The following is a 22,246-nucleotide window of genomic DNA, read 5'->3' on the forward strand; positions in this document are numbered from 1 at the left end:
AATAGGAAGACTATAAAAGGAGACATCATTATAGATGGTACATTCATTAAAATGATTTTTAATGACATTATGAAAACTTCGTCCAATATATTTGAAAATTTAGATGAAAAGAACAAGAAACTATAGCTTACCAAAACATACTCGAGAAGTAGAAAACCCACACTGTCCTCTAACCATTAAAGAAAATGAATCAGTAATTAATTTTTTCCATAAGATCAGAAGCTTCAGAGAATTCTATCAAACATTCAAGAAAAATTTATAGTCTTAAACTCTTCCAGAGATTAGAAAAAGATAGTACATCTTTTCAAAAAATCCCTTTCACAGGTTTTCTGGAGGAGCGGCCATAGCACAGGAATAGACACCAGTCTTGGAGAGTTACAGTCAGTTAAGGAGAGAGTGGCAAATGTAGCTAAGTGGACTCTGGTCTCTCTTCACATAACTTGTTCTTTTTTTTTTTTTTTTTCGGCTGCCATCGGGTCTTCGTTGTGGTGCGCGGGCTTCTCGTTGCAGTGGCTTCTCTTGTTGTGCAGCGCTGGCTCAGTAGTTGAGGCACGCGGGCTCACTAGTTGTGGCTTGCGGGCTCTAGAACGCAGGCTCAGTAGTTGTGGCGCACGGGTTAGTTGCTCCGTGGCATGTATGATCTTCCCAGGTCAGGGCTTGAACCCATGTCCCCTACATTGGCAGGCGGATTCTTAACCACTGTGCCACCAGGGAAGTCCCAGATCGCTTGTCTTTTACCTTTTACTAAAGATTTTGTGGAGAGGAATGTGTGGGAGGTTGCCTTCTCATCTAAGAGGGAATGTTTCCAAGGTTTCATCTATTAGGTATGACCTTTGCTATAGTCTTTTGTATATAGCTCTTACCACACTGAGATTCAATTTTTTCAAACTTTCTTTCTATTAAGATTATATATGTGCATTGCTAGATGGTACCTTATTCCTTTTACATACAGCTAGACTCAATTTGCCAATATTTTGTGTAGAATTTTTGCATCTATGTTCACGAGTAAGATTGCTATATAACTTCTCTAGAGCCTCACTTACAGATTGGGGCAGGGAATCAGAGAACGCAGTTCCCAGCCTACAACTTAAACTTGGAACAGTTTTCTAAAACAACAAGTTGGCTGTATCTTCTATTTCTTAACTACGAACCGCTTTATAGTTCTACACATCAGCCATTTGTCTTTGAAAACCCACATCCTTACCCTTATTTAAAGTAAAACCTCCAAAGATTCCACTACCAATTCTCAAGTGTTTCTCTCCACGAAAATCTTTGCCAAGACAAAAAAGATTTCGTTAAACTGGGGAGAAATGCCTATGTGTGTACCATGCATGCCCATCCTCCCATATACTCGTTGGTCCCCCAACGTTTGTGGTGCCTTTGTACCTACCAACAAAAACCTGTCTTCCATTGTAGAGAATTACCCCTAAACATGTTCTTACTGGGTAAAATCTCCTGACAAGAAAATAAAAGGTGGGACTTCCCTGGTGGCGTAGTGGTTAAGAATCCACCTGCCAACGCAGGGGACACGGGCTCGAGCCCTGGTCCGGGAAGATCCCACATGTCACCGAGCAACTAAGCCCGTGCGCCACAATTACTGAGCCCGAATGCCACAACTACTGAAGCACCCGCACCTAGAGCCGGTGCGCCACAACAAGAGAAGCTACCGCGAGGGGGAGCCCGTGCACTGCAACAAAGAGTAGCCCCCCTGCTCGCCACGACTCGAGAAAAGTACCCGTGCACACTAACAAAGACTCAACACGGCCATAAATAAATAAATAGATTTTTCAAAATTTCTTTTAAAGAAAATAAAACATTAATTTTTGTTTCTCAAACAGATAATACTGTTAATATTTCTCACGTAGTCTACACTGCATTCTGGTATGCAGATGAGCTAGACGTGGAGGGGCCAAAAGCACTTGACTCTGCAGCTGGGGGGACAGCTCATCTCTAAGCCCTGTCTTCCATGCAGCAAGCACTTGTGTTCACCCGCTGTCCTATCACACCACATTACCTGCCCGCTTCCAGCTCTGCCTGTCTGGGGTTCCTTTCTCTTTACAAAAATATTCAGTCCTCTGCCATCTTCCCAGGCTCTCCCACAGCCCACCGACCCCTTTTATAGCACTTGTCACCTCGGCCCCTGCCCTGGTACACCCCACACACAGATCGGCCTGGGCGCCGGCGGCAGGAGGGACTGCCCTGGCTTGGGCTTCTCCACCTGGCACCCTTCCGTCCCCTTTCCTGCCCTTCCAGTCAGCCTAAGAGCCTGACCGCAGCCTGCAGCCTCCATCTGCCCATGCCCAACTCCAAGTCCAGGCTGCCCTGGCATCCAGGCCAGCTCCCCGTGCTCCTGTCCTCAGGGCAACGCCGAGGACTTAGAGGTGAAAATAGACAGCATTCAGGCGGACATCTTGGCGACCAAAAAAGTCAATGTCACCAAAGGTGAGTGGGGTGTGAGGGGGCCTGGGGCAGAGGTGCGGGCGGCACCCAGACTCAGGCTCATCTCCCTGTCCCCAGAGCTGTATCTCAGTGGCCTCTCCGACAGCACCATGAGCTTTTACTTGGGCCATTGTAATCAGGGTCAGGTGGCCTACATCACACACTTCCAGAAAGAGGCTGTGGAAGCAAAGGACTAACAGAGCCTCCAAGGCAAGCCAGGAAGCCGAGGCTGTGTGGCAGGGAAGCCTGGCAGAAGGAAGGAGCCAGGGCCAAGCTCCGGTTGACTCCTCTTGGCCCTTGGTGGGAAGCTGGGGTTCTGCCCGCCAGAAGAGGAAAAGGAGAGCTGGCTGGGAAGGGTTCAGTAAACAAACGGTCTTGCTACCTATCTGGTGTCCGTGTGTGGAGGGCAGAGGGAGATCTAGTGAGAGTCATGATGATGGGTCGGGGTGCCTCTGCCCACCAAGGATAAAAGCTGGTCTGAGGGGAAGGACCACCAACGTCGTAGAAGATTCAAGGGCACAGCCTGAGGAGCGGGCCTTACCTCAGCTCCCTGCTGGCCCCTGCGCTCTCCCATCCAGGACACCACACCGACCTGGTTTTTCTCCTGCCTCTCCGGTTGCTTCCTTTCATTCTCTTTTGCTGGTTCCTCCTCTTCAACCCAGTTTCCTTCAAGGTGGAGTGAGGCAGGACTCTGTGACCTGGAGCCTCATCCCTACGTTTACACCCTGGGGATTCCATTGCCTTAAATACCACTTCTGTGCAACGGCTCCCACAGTTCTATTATTTCCAGATAAACATTTCTATGTCATTGTGTTGTCGACGAATAATTTAATCAGTTGATCTAAGAAAGCAATGGAAAATTTTATTCGAGCCAAATTGTGGCGTATAAGCCGGGAACAGCCTCTCAGAAAGCTCCAAGAACTGTTCTGCCTGTGAGAGGTCAAAGCACAGTTATCCAGGGCTTTGTACCTTAAATGACGTACACAGTGACATTCACACAATCCAGATCGACACCTACAAAGCAAGTAATGGGTCATGGGTCATCAGGGCCCCTTACAAGATCAAGAAGGAAGGTTATCTCCTAAGGACTTACCTCATTGATACTAAGAGAATGTTGCTTTTTAGAGTTGAGCAGGTATTTCTGCCGATGGGGAGGTTGGTCGATGCATGGTGCAGATACGCAATGCACAGTAGAGGGAGGAGAGGAGGCCAAAGGGCAGAGGAAAACTTTTATGTTCAAATTTTCCTTGACTCGCTTTAGAATATGGATTTATATTTCATCAGTGTCCAAAACTGACCTCCCAGTCCTGTGCCATCTTCCCCAACTCAACTGATGGCAACTCATCCTTCCTGCTTCTCAGAACAAAATCGTGGTGTTCTCCTTGATGTCTCTCTTTAACCTCTGGATCCATCCTGTCTGTTGACTCTACCTTCCAAATATATCCAGAATCCAACTATGTCTCACTACCTCCATTGCTGATACTCAGGTCCAAGCCACCATCATCTCTCCTCTAGCTGACTCCGCTTTCTGCCCCATTCTCTTTGTCAACGCAGCAGCCAGAGTGCTCCTTGTAAACTTCAGATTCTGTCACTCTGCTCAGAACCTTGCAGGGCTCTCCATTTCACTGAGTAAAGCCCAAGCCCTTACTGTTATGGCCTCCAGGGTGATCTAGTCTCCCATGACTTCTGAACTCTCTCCTACTTCTCTCTCTCTCTTCTTCACTGGGCTCCAAACACATTGGCTGTGTGGTTCTTGAAGGTGACAAAACAAGCTCCTGCTTTAGGGCTTTTGTGCAGACTTTTCTGCTCAACACATGAGAGAGGTTCTATTCCTAGAACCCTCACCCCAGGTGTCTGCATGGCTCACTCCTTGACCTCCTTTCAACTCTTTACACAAAAGGTATCTTCTCAGGACTTACCTCGTGGTGCAGTGGGTAAGAAACCGTGCTCCCAATACAGGGGGCCAGGGTTCGATCCCTGGTTAGGGAACTAGATCCCACGTGCACGCCACAACTAAGGAACTGGCGAGCCACAACTAAGGAGCCCGCCTGCCGCAACTAAGACCCGGTGCAACCAAATAAATAAATAATTGTTTAAAAAAACAAAGTTATCTTCTCAGGGACGGTTACCCTTTTTTAAGTCACATCACACACTACCAACCCCTATACTCTGACCTCCAATGCCTACCACTGCTGTTTTTTCCATAGCACTTATTTGTGTGTTATTTATTTATTGTCTGTCTCCCCACCTGAATGTAAGCTCCAGTAGGGCAGGGATATTTGTTTTCATTACTGATATGTCCCAGATGCTGAGAACAATGCCTGGCACATACGAATGAACGACCGAGTTACTGGGAGGGAATTGTCCCTCAAAGTCAGAGGCCATGAAGTCAGATGGCAGTAATTCTCCAGGGTGCCACAAGAGGGCATCACGGGCCCTGATCTTGTTGGTCAAAGGCAGCCTAATTTACCCCAAACTGGGATTTTTGAGCCTCAGCTTTCCTCTATTTGGGCAGAGGGAGGAGAGAAAAGCTAACGAAATATCGGTATGTTTTCCATAAAGCCAAATGGATTTCCTGTTTGAAAGACGTGTCCTGTCCTTTGGTGTCAAGTCACTCTTACTGTTTTTAGTCTTGGAATGGCCTTTTTGTAGAATCATGATTTTAACATCCAGTACCCCAGAAATTTTTTGGAAATTTTAATAATTGGAAAATCCAAAAATCTGGAAACCACTAGTCTAAGACGATAACACTTTAATAACAATGGAACTTTAAAACATGAAATCTTAGGGGACTTCCCTGGTGGTCCAGGGGCTAAGACTCCACGCTCCCAATGCAGGGGGTCCAGGTTCGATCCCTGGTCAGGGACCTAGATCCCACATGCTGCAACTAAGTGTTCTCATGCCGTAGCTAAAGATCATGCATGCCGCAGTTAAGACCTGGCTCAGCCAAATAAATACTTTTCAAAATAAATAAATAAAAATGAAATCTTAAGTATAATACAAATATCCAAAAGAAATATACGTTACATGAAATTTATTACTATACATATATTTTCCCCCAACTTTTTTTTTTATAACTTAGATTCTTCTTTTTTTTATTTTTTATTTTTTTTATTTTTTATTTTACAAATTTAATCAGTTATACATATACATATGTTCCCATATCCCCTCCCTTTTGCGTCTCCCTCCCACCCTCCCTATCCCACCCCTCCAGGCGGTCACAAAGAACCGAGCTGATCTCCCTGTGCTATGCGGCTGCTTCCCACTAGCTATCTACCTTACGTTTGGTAGTGTATCTATGTCCATGCCGCTCTTTCACTTTGTCACAGCTTACCCTTCCCCCTCCCCATATCCTCAAGTCCATGCTCTAGTAGGTCTGTGTCTTTATTCCTGTCTTACCCCTATGTTCTTGATGACATTTTTTTCCTTAAATTCCATATATATGTGTCAGCATACAGTATTTGTCTTTCTCTTTCTGACTTACTTCACTCTGTATGACAGACTCTAGGTCCATCCACCTCATTACAAATAGCTCAATTTCATTTCTTTTTATGGCTGAGTAATATTCCATTGTATATATGTGCCACATCTTCTTTATCCATTCATCCGATGATGGACACTTAGGTTGTTTCCATCTCCGGGCTATTGTAAATAGGGCTGCTATGAACATTTTGGTACATGTCTCTTTTTGAATTATGGTTTTCTCAGGGTATATGCCCAGTAGTGGGATTGCTGGGTCATATGGTAGTTCTATTTGTAGTTTTTTAAGGAACCTCCATACCGTTCTCCATAGTGGCTGTACCAATTCACATTCCCACATTCCCATTTCCAAAAGTTCAAAACTACAAAAAGTTGAAAGAATGAGTACCTATGACCCATTTTCTTTCTCTCGCTCTCTTTACTGGGCTATTTGAAAGTTTCAGATATCATGACATTTCACTACTAAATATTTCACATTACGTGTCTACTAAGAATAAGGCCGTTCTCCTCCATAATTACTAGATCATTATTGTGGTAGTGTGAGTCATCGCCTCCACATACATCCACATCCTAATCCCAGGAACCTGTAGATATGTTACTTCACATGGTACAAGGGATTTTGCAGGTGTGATGAAGGATCTTGAGATGGGGAGATTCTCCTGGATTATCTAGGTGGGCCCCAGGTAATTACGAGGGTCTTTTTACGGCAGGAGGATCCAGAGTTAGGAGATGACACGACAGAAGCAAGAGATTTGGAGCGCAAGGAAGGGGTCACAGGCCAAGGAATGAAGCCAGCTTTCTAAAGGCAAGGGAACAGATTCTCCCTGGAAGCCTCTAGAAAGAATGCAGCCCTGTCAACACCTTAATTCTTCACTCCTGGCCTCCAGAAGTTGTTTTAAGTCACTAAGCGTGTGATAATTTGTTACAGCAGCAAGAAAACAAATACAATTATTAACTGAATAGCGTCACGTGAAATAGAGTACATACTAAAATTTCCACAAGGGTACCAAAAGTGTACCTTCTCCTTTCTTCCTGCCTTCCTTTTCTTGGTGTGTTCTGGGGTGTTTGTTCAGGATCCAGTTAAGGTTTGTATATTGCATTTGATTGTCATGCAGTATAAGCTTTTTTTTGTCTGTCTAACATTGTAACACTGTCTAATATTGTACATATTTTGGGCTGTGTTGGCTCTTCGTTGCTGCGCGCGGGCTTTCTCTAGTTGCGTGGAGCGGGGGCTGCTCTTCGTTGCGCTGTGCGGGCTTCTCACTGCGGTGGCTTCTCTTGTTGCCGAGCACGGGCTCTAGGCACGTGGGCTTCAGTGCTTGTGTCACTCGGGCTCAGAGGTTGTGGCACGCAGGCTCTAGAATACAGGCGCAGTAGTTGCGGTACCCGGGCTTAGTTGCTCCATGGCATGGGGGAGATTCCGGGACCAGCGCTTGAACCCGTGTCCCCTGCCATGGCAGGCGGACTCTTAACCCCTGCACCACCAGGAAAGCCCTAAGCTTACTTCTAAAGTTAAAATTTATAGCAATTACTTGCTGTCTTGATCCACATTAGAAACTGGAAACTTCAGATGATCTTGAGCATGTTTCCTCTTCTTTTTTTGGGGGGGGGGCGCACCGCACGGCCTGCTGGGTTTCATTTCCCCAACCAGGGATAGAAGCCGCGCCCTCTCCAGTGGAAGCGTGGAGCCCTAACTCCTAGAGCGCCAGAGAATTCCTAGGATTTCTTATTTTTAACAGTTCTAGTTTTAAGGCTAAACTACCTCATCAGAAAGTATGTATATAAATACATATCATACGGAAATCAACCAACTATACTTCAATTTTTTGGAAGTGTTTTAAAAAGCCACGTTACACAAGTGCGGCAGTTAGAACCACAGTCCCAGAGGGGAGGGCCGCGCCCGAGGTGCTCACGTACTGCCTTGAAAAACCTTTGCAAACAGAGATGCCCAAGCCTGAACTTGAATTCAAGACCCGAACCAAAGCCAGGTTAAGCGATTAGTCTACAGCTAGCAACCGTCTATTGGACGACTGACTGCTCTGTGCCAGGCCCCGTGCCAGGCACAAGAAGCAGTTCAAGTTTAATGCCTTGTGGTCTCCAACGTGGAAACATAAAAACTCGAAGCCCTAGGAACAAAGTGTGTTCTCCAGCTTGTGAGTATTTGAATTCCTTATAACTGGGCTGCGGGGTGGGGGGGGGGGGAGCGCTCGCGTTAAGGAAGCGGGGGGTGGGGGGCGATTCTCTCACGCCTGCTTCTTTTCTTCCCCGTCCCACTGCCGGGTGCCGCCTTCCTCGAACCAGGACCAATACCACACAACTGTGCGAACACCAGCTGCACCGTCCACAACAGGCTCGCTTCCTGCAGACAACCTCACAGGAACATGACACAACACCTTGCTCCCCCCGGCAAGTCCAGCTGCCTACGAATGACAGCCACAAAATCGCAAGCACGGATCACCCCTATATTACACCGAGCTCGCTTTGACTCTGCTGGGACTGCAGGCGCTTGGTCGGCTTCCGAAACCACAGGGACGTGACGCTTCTCAACACGAGAATACCAACAAACCAACCATCAAGGTGAAAACACGACACAGCGAAAAGTAATCCCGAGAGAAACACAAACCCGAACACACCACCACAAAAACGGCCTACAACAAAGTCGAAACAGCATCACTCTTTCCACCACGTGGAATGCTAACAGCAGACACACACCGAAGCACAACACGTTCTTCTTTTTGCACAAACTTATTAGCCTTGCGAAGACAAGGCTTCCAAAAATTGTTGAGCCACTCTGAATTATTTCTCTCCACGAAAATCTTCAGTAAAAGGCGAAAGATTTACGCGTGTTGAAGAGAAACCCCTCCAACGGTGTCATAACCTCTCACACAGTCCTCGGCTAACTGGAAGTCCCAAGGAACCAACGGTAACTATTTACCCCCACACAACGAGTGAGTCCTGCCATTATTTCAGAAAATTCTCTGAAAATATCCTGATTTCGAGCGGGAGCGGGAGTCAAAAGAAATAGAAGAATCTAGCTTTTGAAGGGAGACAAGATCCCGAGTGCAATGCACTGTGGGTATGTAAATGAAGCAGGGTCACGAACCCCGCGCTTTGGCAAACGCCTTCCTTTATTAGTTTTCCTGCTCGGTCTAGAGCCACCACCAGGGGGCGGAGCAGAAGACAGATAGGAATATAGTCGCCGAGCCCAACCAGAAAGTCTGTTTTATTTTGTTTTTCTTTTTTTTAAGGGACGACATATATTCCTTTTCCAAATGTTACAGTAACACCAGGAGGAAGAAAATGGTCTTAGCAGTTAGAAAAAAAAAAAAGTGCAAATCTGGGGTTTCGCCGTAAAAAGTTATTTACAACAGGGCTTCCCTGGTGGCGCCGAAGTTGGGAGTCCGCCTGCCGATGCAGGGGACACGGGTTCGTGCCCCGGTCCGGGAAGATCCCACATGCCGCGGAGCGGCTGGGCCCGTGAGCCATGGCCGCTGAGGCTGTGCGTCCGGAGCCTGTGCTCCGCAACGGGAGAGGCCACAGCAGTGAGAGGCCCGGGTACCGCAAAAAAAAAAAAAAAAAAAAGTTATTTACAACAATGTGGGGGGAGGGAAGACAAGAAGTTTCTTCACATTACAGACCTCTCCCCAACCCCAAAGCTTAATATTTGCTTACAAGTCAAAAAAGAGACACAGTTGGTTCACAAGCTGGAGGTTGGAACTTGAGTAACACACTTGAAAAACCTAGACAAGGGCAGCGTCCTCCCCAGCCCAGGTGCCACTGTAGGCACAGCACAAGAGACTACAGACAGCAGGGGAAGGTGGACACTCAGGGTTTGGGAGTGTAGGCACCCCCGCCTCTGGCTCAGGGATTTGGGGAGTAAACATAACCTACTTGGAGAAGAATCGGGGAAGACAACCAGCAAACTGCCTTCTGCGCGGCTGGGGACAGGGAAGGAGGTAGGGCCAGGGGCAGGAGAATTTCACATCACTAACCTAACTTGGGAAACCGCAAGGGACCATCTTCAACTGGCCTTAAGAGCAAGAGCAGATGGATGATGGTGTTGCCGAAATATCAGCTTCCCTGTGCACCACTGCCGAACAGAAATACGGAGACAGAGATTTTGGAGGAAGAGAGAGATGGCTTTATTTTTCTGCCAGGCAGAAGGGAAGACACAGCAGGCTAGCGCCTGAAGAACTGTGCTCCCATCTCCTTCGGGAATCGGAAAAGATTTTATATGTGGGGCTCGCAGCCTGGCATATATGATAAGGATCAAAATAGTGAAGGTCTTGCGTTCGTCTTCTTCCTGCATTATTTCTAAACCGTGACTGCTGGCATCAGGCAGCCTGGTAACTGGGTCGGTTTGTCTCGGGGCTGTTGGCCTGCTGCGACCATTTTTCTGAAATGCAAATGCTACAGGGGGTGATTTGCTACAAGGCAGTGCAGGATGTAATTCACATAGTGTTAAAGAGTCATAGGTTTGGGATGTCCCTGGTGGCACAGTGGTTAAGAATCCACCTGCCAATGCAGGGGACACGGGTTCGAGCCCTGGCCCGGGAAGTTCCCACATGCCAAGGAGCAACTCAGCCCGTGTGCCACAACTCCTGAGCCCGAGTACCACAACTCCTGAAGCCCGCGTGCCTAGAGCCCGTGCTCTGCAACAAAAGAAGCCACCCAATGAGAAGCGCGCGCACTTCAACGAAGAGTAGCCCCCGCTCGCCGCAACGAGAGAAAAGCCCGCGCGCAGCAACAAAGACCCAACGCAGCCAAAAATAAAAGGAAATACATAAATTTATTTATTTATTTTAAAGTGATTCAGTGGGGGATTCCCTGGCGGTCCAGCAGTTAGGACTCGGTGCTTTCACTGCCGCGGCCCAGGTTCGATCCCTGGTCGGGGAGCTAAGATCCCACAAGCCGAGTGGCACGGCCAAAAAAACAAAAGTGATTCAGTGAATAAATCTTCATTTTTACCAAGGATCCCCATACATAATCAAGGAGCAGATACATAATCAGTGAAGGCTCAAGCATTTAGTGCCAAGTGAAGACGCAGAACCAGGTAGCTGTCTCCTGGAGAGCTTGGTCCCATGTGGGCAGAGAATGCCATTGGTGCTCAGGGAAATTTCATTAAAATATCCTCATCCATTCATTTTTACCCTGAATGTTCACCTAGCCACTTCTTGCTGCAGGAAAAGCTATCTGAGGCACAGGCTGGCATTTTTTCCAGGGCATCCTGGCACTAAGGTGCCACCAGCTTGTGCCTGGGAAGAGCCCAGCTACTACTGAGAGCTGTGCTGCAGCTGACCAGGCCCCTATAGTCAGATATGAGGAGGAGCCAACCACTCAGACCCCAAAACCAAGCAGCACGAATTCAAAAAAAAGGAAGAAAAGGTTTCACAACCAAACAATAAAAGAACAAGGGAGAAAGACTTGGGGATTGCAGGCACCAGGCTATAGCTGCCAAGTGGCCAGAGGCATCCCAGGCTGCATTTTTATCCAGGTGGGAGAGCGTTTGGGTGAAGACGGGGAGGCTCAGTGTCCTGGTCCCTTTCCCTCCACAGGGTTGCTGGCTCTGTGATGCCAGATTAGAACCATATCTGAGCAATAAGAGGTTGGGGTAGGGTGTAGTTGGGATTATGAGGGCTACCCCAGGAGACCTGGATGAAAGAGAAAGTGCCGAAGCAGTGGCCAGCTGTTTCTGAATCAGGTTGGCCCACAGAGGAAAGGGGCTGTCCCAGAGGCCTGCCCCCAGAGTACCAACCACTGGAAGAGGTGGCACCACACATCCTTGAGGATCTTCCTCATGGGAGAGTAACTCTTTGATTCTGTGATTGGGAAGAACAGGCTGAGACCAACCGGGGTTCATTCCAGGAATGCAAGGCTGGTTCAACATCCCAAAGTCAACCAATTTTATCTACCAAATTAGCAGAGTAAAGAAGGAAAATCACATTATTGTGTATCAATCATTGCAGAAAATGCATGTGACAAAATTCAAAACTCATTCGTACTTTAAAAATCTCAGAAAAACAGTACTAGAGAAGAGCTTCCCTGGGAATTCCCTGGCACTTCAGTGGCTAGGACTCCACGCTTTCACTGCCAAGGGCCCGGGTTCAATTCCTGGTTGGGGAACTATGATCCCACAAGCCATGTGGCACGCCAGGGGCATGGGGTGGGGGTGGGGTGGGGGGAAGAAGGAGAAAAAGAAAGGCTGAGAGAAGAACTTCCCCAGCTTGATGAAAAGCATCTACAGAAAAAAACATCTACAGCTAACATTATACTTAATAACGAAAGACTGAATGCTTTCCCCCTAAATTCAGGAACAGAGCCACTGTGTCTGCCACAGGATTACTTCTAGCAAAAGAAAAACAGTCTTGGAGACAATTCTCTACAGGTCTTTCACGTTTCTGCATAACTTGTAAATGAAATACTTACTGTTCTTTCTTCCAGACTATCTTTTCAAGGATGTTTGTTTAGCAAGCAGCTTTGGAAAATAAAGATAGTTTCTGGACTTCCCTGGTGGCGCAGTGGTTAAGAATCTGACTGCCAAAGCAGGGGACACAGGTTTGATCCCTGGTCCGGGAAGATCCCACATGACACGGAGCAATTAAGCCTGTGTGCCACAACTGCTGAGCCTGCGCTGTAAAGCCTGCGAGCCACAACTACTGAGCCTGCGTGTCACCACTACTGAAGCCCGCACGCCTAGAGCCCGTGCTCCGCAACAAGAGAAGCCACCACGATGAGAAGCCCGTGCACCGCAACGAAGAGTAACCCCCGCTCACCGCAACTAGAGAAAGCCCGCGTGCAGCAACGAAGACCCCATGCAGCCATAAATTAATTAATTAATTAATTAATTAACTAACTAAAGGTCCATAAATTAAAAAAAAAAAGACAAGAAAAGAAAGACAGTTTCCCCTTTAGAGCAAAAGGCAGGCATGCTTACTGACTGCTATATAACATTCAGGTTCTCTGAAATCAGGGTTCCTCTCTGTAATAAAATCCATTGCATAAGCAGGCATTCACCTGTGTTACTCCCATTTGACTTGGGGGAAAAGGGAACTGATGCAAAAAGAGAAAACCCATATAATCAATAGGAAGACTATAAAAGGAGACATCATTATAGATGGTACATTCATTAAAATGATTTTTAATGACATTATGAAAACTTCATCCAATATATTTGAAAATTTAGATGAAAAGAGCAAGAAACTATAGCTTACCAAAACATACTCGAGAAGTAGAAAACCCACACTGTCCTCTAACCATTAAAGAAAATGAATCAGTAATTAATTTTTTCCATAAGATCAGAAGCTTCAGAGAATTCTATCAAACATTCAAGAAAAATTTATAGTCTTAAACTCTTCCAGAGATTAGAAAAAGATAGTACATCTTTTCAAAAAATCCCTTTCACAGGTTTTCTGGAGGAGCGGCCATAGCACAGGAATAGACACCAGTCTTGGAGAGTTACAGTCAGTTAAGGAGAGAGTGGCAAATGTAGCTAAGTGGACTCTGGTCTCTCTTCACATAACTTGTTCTTTTTTTTTTTTTTTTTTCGGCTGCCATCGGGTCTTCGTTGTGGTGCGCGGGCTTCTCGTTGCAGTGGCTTCTCTTGTTGTGCAGCGCTGGCTCAGTAGTTGAGGCACGCGGGCTCACTAGTTGTGGCTTGCGGGCTCTAGAACGCAGGCTCAGTAGTTGTGGCGCACGGGTTAGTTGCTCCGTGGCATGTATGATCTTCCCAGGCCAGGGCTTGAACCCGTGTCCCCTACATTGGCAGGCGGATTCTTAACCACTGTGCCACCAGGGAAGTCCCAGATCGCTTGTCTTTTACCTTTTACTAAAGATTTTGTGGAGAGGAATGTGTGGGAGGTTGCCTTCTCATCTAAGAGGGAATGTTTCCAAGGTTTCATCTATTAGGTATGACCTTTGCTATAGTCTTTTGTAGATAGCTCTTACCACACTGAGATTCAATTTTTTCAAACTTTCTTTCTATTAAGATTATATATGTGCATTGCTAGATGGTACCTTATTCCTTTTACATACAGCTAGACTCAATTTGCCAATATTTTGTGTAGAATTTTTGCATCTATGTTCACGAGTAAGATTGCTATATAACTTCTCTAGAGCCTCACTTACAGATTGGGGCAGGGAATCAGAGAACGCAGTTCCCAGCCTACAACTTAAACTTGGAACAGTTTTCTAAAACAACAAGTTGGCTGTATCTTCTATTTCTTAACTACGAACCGCTTTATAGTTCTACACATCAGCCATTTGTCTTTGAAAACCCACATCCTTACCCTTATTTAAAGTAAAACCTCCAAAGATTCCACTACCAATTCTCAAGTGTTTCTCTCCACGAAAATCTTTGCCAAGACAAAAAAGATTTCGTTAAACTGGGGAGAAATGCCTATGTGTGTACCATGCATGCCCATCCTCCCATATACTCGTTGGTCCCCCAACGTTTGTGGTGCCTTTGTACCTACCAACAAAAACCTGTCTTCCATTGTAGAGAATTACCCCTAAACATGTTCTTACTGGGTAAAATCTCCTGACAAGAAAATAAAAGGTGGGACTTCCCTGGTGGCGTAGTGGTTAAGAATCCACCTGCCAACGCAGGGGACACGGGCTCGAGCCCTGGTCCGGGAAGATCCCACATGTCACCGAGCAACTAAGCCCGTGCGCCACAATTACTGAGCCCGAATGCCACAACTACTGAAGCACCCGCACCTAGAGCCGGTGCGCCACAACAAGAGAAGCTACCGCGAGGGGGAGCCCGTGCACTGCAACAAAGAGTAGCCCCCCTGCTCGCCACGACTCGAGAAAAGTACCCGTGCACACTAACAAAGACTCAACACGGCCATAAATAAATAAATAGATTTTTCAAAATTTCTTTTAAAGAAAATAAAACATTAATTTTTGTTTATCAAACAGATAATACTGTTAATATTTCTCACGTAGTCTACACTGCATTCTGGTATGCAGATGAGCTAGACGTGGAGGGGCCAAAAGCACTTGACTCTGCAGCTGGGGGGACAGCTCATCTCTAAGCCCTGTCTTCCATGCAGCAAGCACTTGTGTTCACCCGCTGTCCTATCACACCACATTACCTGCCCGCTTCCAGCTCTGCCTGTCTGGGGTTCCTTTCTCTTTACAAAAATATTCAGTCCTCTGCCATCTTCCCAGGCTCTCCCACAGCCCACTGACCCCTTTTATAGCACTTGTCACCTCGGCCCCTGCCCTGGTACACCCCACACACAGATCGGCCTGGGCGCCGGCGGCAGGAGGGACTGCCCTGGCTTGGGCTTCTCCACCTGGCACCCTTCCGTCCCCTTTCCTGCCCTTCCAGTCAGCCTAAGAGCCTGACCGCAGCCTGCAGCCTCCATCTGCCCACGCCCAACTCCAAGTCCAGGCTGCCCTGGCATCCAGGCCAGCTCCCCGTGCTCCTGTCCTCAGGGCAACGCCGAGGACTTAGAGGTGAAAATAGACAGCATTCAGGCGGACATCTTGGCGAATGTCACCAAAGGTGAGTGGGGTGTGAGGGGGCCTGGGGCAGAGGTGCGGGCGGCACCCAGACTCAGGCTCATCTCCCTGTCCCCAGAGCTGTATCTCAGTGGCCTCTCCGACAGCACCATGAGCTTTTACTTTGGCCATTGTAATCAGGGTCAGGTGGCCTACATCACACACTTCCAGAAAGAGGCTGTGGAAGCAAAGGACTAACAGAGCCTCCAAGGCAAGCCAGGAAGCCGAGGCTGTGTGGCAGGGAAGCCTGGCAGAAGGAAGGAGCCAGGGCCAAGCTCCGGTTGACTCCTCTTGGCCCTTGGTGGGAGGCTGGGGTTCTGCCCGCCAGAAGAGGAAAAGGAGAGCTGGCTGGGAAGGGTTCAGTAAACAAACGGTCTTGCTACCTATCTGGTGTCCGTGTGTGGAGGGCAGAGGGAGATCTAGTGAGAGTCATGATGATGGGTCGGGGTGCCTCTGCCCACCAAGGATAAAAGCTGGTCTGAGGGGAAGGACCACCAACGTCGTAGAAGATTCAAGGGCACAGCCTGAGGAGCGGGCCTTACCTCAGCTCCCTGCTGGCCCCTGCGCTCTCCCATCCAGGACACCACACCGACCTGGTTTTTCTCCTGCCTCTCCGGTTGCTTCCTTTCATTCTCTTTTGCTGGTTCCTCCTCTTCAACCCAGTTTCCTTCAAGGTGGAGTGAGGCAGGACTCTGTGACCTGGAGCCTCATCCCTACGTTTACACCCTGGGGATTCCATTGCCTTAAATACCACTTCTGTGCAACGGCTCCCACAGTTCTATTATTTCCAGATAAACATTTCTATGTCATTGTGTTGTCGACGAATAATTTAATCAGTTGATCTAAGAAAGCAATGGAAAATTTTATTCGAGCCAAATTGTGGCGTATAAGCCGGGAACAGCCTCTCAGAAAGCTCCAAGAACTGTTCTGCCTGTGAGAGGTCAAAGCACAGTTATCCAGGGCTTTGTACCTTAAATGACGTACACAGTGACATTCACACAATCCAGATCGACACCTACAAAGCAAGTAATGGGTCATGGGTCATCAGGGCCCCTTACAAGATCAAGAAGGAAGGTTATCTCCTAAGGACTTACCTCATTGATACTAAGAGAATGTTGCTTTTTAGAGTTGAGCAGGTATTTCTGCCGATGGGGAGGTTGGTCGATGCATGGTGCAGATACGCAATGCACAGTAGAGGGAGGAGAGGAGGCCAAAGGGCAGAGGAAAACTTTTATGTTCAAATTTTCCTTGACTCGCTTTAGAATATGGATTTATATTTCATCAGTGTCCAAAACTGACCTCCCAGTCCTGTGCCATCTTCCCCAACTCAACTGATGGCAACTCATCCTTCCTGCTTCTCAGAACAAAATCGTGGTGTTCTCCTTGATGTCTCTCTTTAACCTCTGGATCCATCCTGTCTGTTGACTCTACCTTCCAAATATATCCAGAATCCAACTATGTCTCACTACCTCCATTGCTGATACTCAGGTCCAAGCCACCATCATCTCTCCTCTAGCTGACTCCGCTTTCTGCCCCATTCTCTTTGTCAACGCAGCAGCCAGAGTGCTCCTTGTAAACTTCAGATTGTCACTCTGCTCAGAACCTTGCAGGGCTCTCCATTTCACTGAGTAAAGCCCAAGCCCTTACTGTTATGGCCTCCAGGGTGATCTAGTCTCCCATGACTTCTGAACTCTCTCCTACTTCTCTCTCTCTCTTCTTCACTGGGCTCCAAACACATTGGCTGTGTGGTTCTTGAAGGTGACAAAACAAGCTCCTGCTTTAGGGCTTTTGTGCAGACTTTTCTGCTCAACACATGAGAGAGGTTCTATTCCTAGAACCCTCACCCCAGGTGTCTGCATGGCTCACTCCTTGACCTCCTTTCAACTCTTTACACAAAAGGTATCTTCTCAGGACTTACCTCGTGGTGCAGTGGGTAAGAAACCGTGCTCCCAATACAGGGGGCCAGGGTTCGATCCCTGGTTAGGGAACTAGATCCCACGTGCACGCCACAACTAAGGAACTGGCGAGCCACAAGTAAGGAGCCCGCCTGCCGCAACTAAGACCCGGTGCAACCAAATAAATAAATAATTGTTTAAAAAAACAAAGTTATCTTCTCAGGGACGGTTACCCTTTTTTAAGTCACATCACACACTACCAACCCCTATACTCTGACCCCCAATGCCTACCACTGCTGTTTTTTCCATAGCACTTATTTGTGTGTTATTTATTTATTGTCTGTCTCCCCACCTGAATGTAAGCTCCAGTAGGGCAGGGATATTTGTTTTCATTACTGATATGTCCCAGATGCTGAGAACAATGCCTGGCACATACGAATGAACGACCGAGTTACTGGGAGGGAATTGTCCCTCAAAGTCAGAGGCCATGAAGTCAGATGGCAGTAATTCTCCAGGGTGCCACAAGAGGGCATCACGGGCCCTGATCTTGTTGGTCAAAGGCAGCCTAATTTACCCCAAACTGGGATTTTTGAGCCTCAGCTTTCCTCTATTTGGGCAGAGGGAGGAGAGAAAAGCTAACGAAATATCGGTATGTTTTCCATAAAGCCAAATGGATTTCCTGTTTGAAAGACGTGTCCTGTCCTTTGGTGTCAAGTCACTCTTACTGTTTTTAGTCTTGGAATGGCCTTTTTGTAGAATCATGATTTTAACATCCAGTACCCCAGAAATTTTTTGGAAATTTTAATAATTGGAAAATCCAAAAATCTGGAAACCACTAGTCTAAGACGATAACACTTTAATAACAATGGAACTTTAAAACATGAAATCTTAGGGGACTTCCCTGGTGGTCCAGGGGCTAAGACTCCACGCTCCCAATGCAGGGGGTCCAGGTTCGATCCCTGGTCAGGGACCTAGATCCCACATGCTGCAACTAAGTGTTCTCATGCCGTAGCTAAAGATCATGCATGCCGCAGTTAAGACCTGGCTCAGCCAAATAAATACTTTTCAAAATAAATAAATAAAAATGAAATCTTAAGTATAATACAAATATCCAAAAGAAATATACGTTACATGAAATTTATTACTATACATATATTTTCCCCCAACTTTTTTTTTTTATAACTTAGATTCTTCTTTTTTTTATTTTTTATTTTTTTTATTTTTTATTTTACAAATTTAATCAGTTATACATATACATATGTTCCCATATCCCCTCCCTTTTGCGTCTCCCTCCCACCCTCCCTATCCCACCCCTCCAGGCGGTCACAAAGAACCGAGCTGATCTCCCTGTGCTATGCGGCTGCTTCCCACTAGCTATCTACCTTACGTTTGGTAGTGTATCTATGTCCATGCCGCTCTTTCACTTTGTCACAGCTTACCCTTCCCCCTCCCCATATCCTCAAGTCCATGCTCTAGTAGGTCTGTGTCTTTATTCCTGTCTTACCCCTATGTTCTTGATGACATTTTTTTCCTTAAATTCCATATATATGTGTCAGCATACAGTATTTGTCTTTCTCTTTCTGACTTACTTCACTCTGTATGACAGACTCTAGGTCCATCCACCTCATTACAAATAGCTCAATTTCATTTCTTTTTATGGCTGAGTAATATTCCATTGTATATATGTGCCACATCTTCTTTATCCATTCATCCGATGATGGACACTTAGGTTGTTTCCATCTCCGGGCTATTGTAAATAGGGCTGCTATGAACATTTTGGTACATGTCTCTTTTTGAATTATGGTTTTCTCAGGGTATATGCCCAGTAGTGGGATTGCTGGGTCATATGGTAGTTCTATTTGTAGTTTTTTAAGGAACCTCCATACCGTTCTCCATAGTGGCTGTACCAATTCACATTCCCACATTCCCATTTCCAAAAGTTCAAAACTACAAAAAGTTGAAAGAATGAGTACCTATGACCCATTTTCTTTCTCTCGCTCTCTTTACTGGGCTATTTGAAAGTTTCAGATATCATGACATTTCACTACTAAATATTTCACATTACGTGTCTACTAAGAATAAGGCCGTTCTCCTCCATAATTACTAGATCATTATTGTGGTAGTGTGAGTCATCGCCTCCACATACATCCACATCCTAATCCCAGGAACCTGTAGATATGTTACTTCACATGGTACAAGGGATTTTGCAGGTGTGATGAAGGATCTTGAGATGGGGAGATTCTCCTGGATTATCTAGGTGGGCCCCAGGTAATTACGAGGGTCTTTTTACGGCAGGAGGATCCAGAGTTAGGAGATGACACGACAGAAGCAAGAGATTTGGAGCGCAAGGAAGGGGTCACAGGCCAAGGAATGAAGCCAGCTTTCTAAAGGCAAGGGAACAGATTCTCCCTGGAAGCCTCTAGAAAGAATGCAGCCCTGTCAACACCTTAATTCTTCACTCCTGGCCTCCAGAAGTTGTTTTAAGTCACTAAGCGTGTGATAATTTGTTACAGCAGCAAGAAAACAAATACAATTATTAACTGAATAGCGTCACGTGAAATAGAGTACATACTAAAATTTCCACAAGGGTACCAAAAGTGTACCTTCTCCTTTCTTCCTGCCTTCCTTTTCTTGGTGTGTTCTGGGGTGTTTGTTCAGGATCCAGTTAAGGTTTGTATATTGCATTTGATTGTCATGCAGTATAAGCTTTTTTTTGTCTGTCTAACATTGTAACACTGTCTAATATTGTACATATTTTGGGCTGTGTTGGCTCTTCGTTGCTGCGCGCGGGCTTTCTCTAGTTGCGTGGAGCGGGGGCTGCTCTTCGTTGCGCTGTGCGGGCTTCTCACTGCGGTGGCTTCTCTTGTTGCCGAGCACGGGCTCTAGGCACGTGGGCTTCAGTGCTTGTGTCACTCGGGCTCAGAGGTTGTGGCACGCAGGCTCTAGAATACAGGCGCAGTAGTTGCGGTACCCGGGCTTAGTTGCTCCATGGCATGGGGGAGATTCCGGGACCAGCGCTTGAACCCGTGTCCCCTGCCATGGCAGGCGGACTCTTAACCCCTGCACCACCAGGAAAGCCCTAAGCTTACTTCTAAAGTTAAAATTTATAGCAATTACTTGCTGTCTTGATCCACATTAGAAACTGGAAACTTCAGATGATCTTGAGCATGTTTCCTCTTCTTTTTTTGGGGGGGGGGGCGCACCGCACGGCCTGCTGGGTTTCATTTCCCCAACCAGGGATAGAAGCCGCGCCCTCTCCAGTGGAAGCGTGGAGCCCTAACTCCTAGAGCGCCAGAGAATTCCTAGGATTTCTTATTTTTAACAGTTCTAGTTTTAAGGCTAAACTACCTCATCAGAAAGTATGTATATAAATACATATCATACGGAAATCAACCAACTATACTTCAATTTTTTGGAAGTGTTTTAAAAAGCCACGTTACACAAGTGCGGCAGTTAGAACCACAGTCCCAGAGGGGAGGGCCGCGCCCGAGGTGCTCACGTACTGCCTTGAAAAACCTTTGCAAACAGAGATGCCCAAGCCTGAACTTGAATTCAAGACCCGAACCAAAGCCAGGTTAAGCGATTAGTCTACAGCTAGCAACCGTCTATTGGACGACTGACTGCTCTGTGCCAGGCCCCGTGCCAGGCACAAGAAGCAGTTCAAGTTTAATGCCTTGTGGTCTCCAACGTGGAAACATAAAAACTCGAAGCCCTAGGAACAAAGTGTGTTCTCCAGCTTGTGAGTATTTGAATTCCTTATAACTGGGCTGCGGGGGGGGGGGGGGGAGCGCTCGCGTTAAGGAAGCGGGGGGTGGGGGGCGATTCTCTCACGCCTGCTTCTTTTCTTCCCCGTCCCACTGCCGGGTGCCGCCTTCCTCGAACCAGGACCAATACCACACAACTGTGCGAACACCAGCTGCACCGTCCACAACAGGCTCGCTTCCTGCAGACAACCTCACAGGAACATGACACAACACCTTGCTCCCCCCGGCAAGTCCAGCTGCCTACGAATGACAGCCACAAAATCGCAAGCACGGATCACCCCTATATTACACCGAGCTCGCTTTGACTCTGCTGGGACTGCAGGCGCTTGGTCGGCTTCCGAAACCACAGGGACGTGACGCTTCTCAACACGAGAATACCAACAAACCAACCATCAAGGTGAAAACACGACACAGCGAAAAGAATCCCGGGAGAAACACAAACCCGAACACACCACCACAAAAACGGCCTACAACAAAGTCGAAACAGCATCACTCTTTCCACCACGTGGAATGCTAACAGCAGACACACACCGAAGCACAACACGTTCTTCTTTTTGCACAAACTTATTAGCCTTGCGAAGACAAGGCTTCCAAAAATTGTTGAGCCACTCTGAATTATTTCTCTCCACGAAAATCTTCAGTAAAAGGCGAAAGATTTACGCGTGTTGAAGAGAAACCCCTCCAACGGTGTCATAACCTCTCACACAGTCCTCGGCTAACTGGAAGTCCCAAGGAACCAACGGTAACTATTTACCCCCACACAACGAGTGAGTCCTGCCATTATTTCAGAAAATTCTCTGAAAATATCCTGATTTCGAGCGGGAGCGGGAGTCAAAAGAAATAGAAGAATCTAGCTTTTGAAGGGAGACAAGATCCCGAGTGCAATGCACTGTGGGTATGTAAATGAAGCAGGGTCACGAACCCCGCGCTTTGGCAAACGCCTTCCTTTATTAGTTTTCCTGCTCGGTCTAGAGCCACCACCAGGGGGCGGAGCAGAAGACAGATAGGAATATAGTCGCCGAGCCCAACCAGAAAGTCTGTTTTATTTTGTTTTTCTTTTTTTTAAGGGACGACATATATTCCTTTTCCAAATGTTACAGTAACACCAGGAGGAAGAAAATGGTCTTAGCAGTTAGAAAAAAAAAAAAGTGCAAATCTGGG

At 46.9% G+C, this 22,246-nt stretch overlaps 2 non-coding genes across 2 annotated transcripts; both read right to left on the minus strand.

The window, feature by feature from the left end:
• Nucleotides 1-8,669: 8,669 nt before the first annotated feature.
• Nucleotides 8,670-8,785, minus strand: LOC132484843 (U5 spliceosomal RNA). Its single transcript, XR_009531383.1, has one exon. It is a non-coding gene; the product is annotated as a U5 spliceosomal RNA (small nuclear RNA).
• Nucleotides 8,786-21,654: 12,869 nt separating this feature from the next.
• On the minus strand, nucleotides 21,655-21,770 carry LOC132484844 (U5 spliceosomal RNA). The gene has a single exon (XR_009531384.1). It is a non-coding gene; the product is annotated as a U5 spliceosomal RNA (small nuclear RNA).
• Nucleotides 21,771-22,246: the final 476 nt, after the last annotated feature.

This window comes from Mesoplodon densirostris, chromosome 2 (genome assembly GCF_025265405.1).
Source record: "Mesoplodon densirostris isolate mMesDen1 chromosome 2, mMesDen1 primary haplotype, whole genome shotgun sequence".
NCBI classification, from domain to species: Eukaryota; Metazoa; Chordata; class Mammalia; order Artiodactyla; family Ziphiidae; genus Mesoplodon; species Mesoplodon densirostris.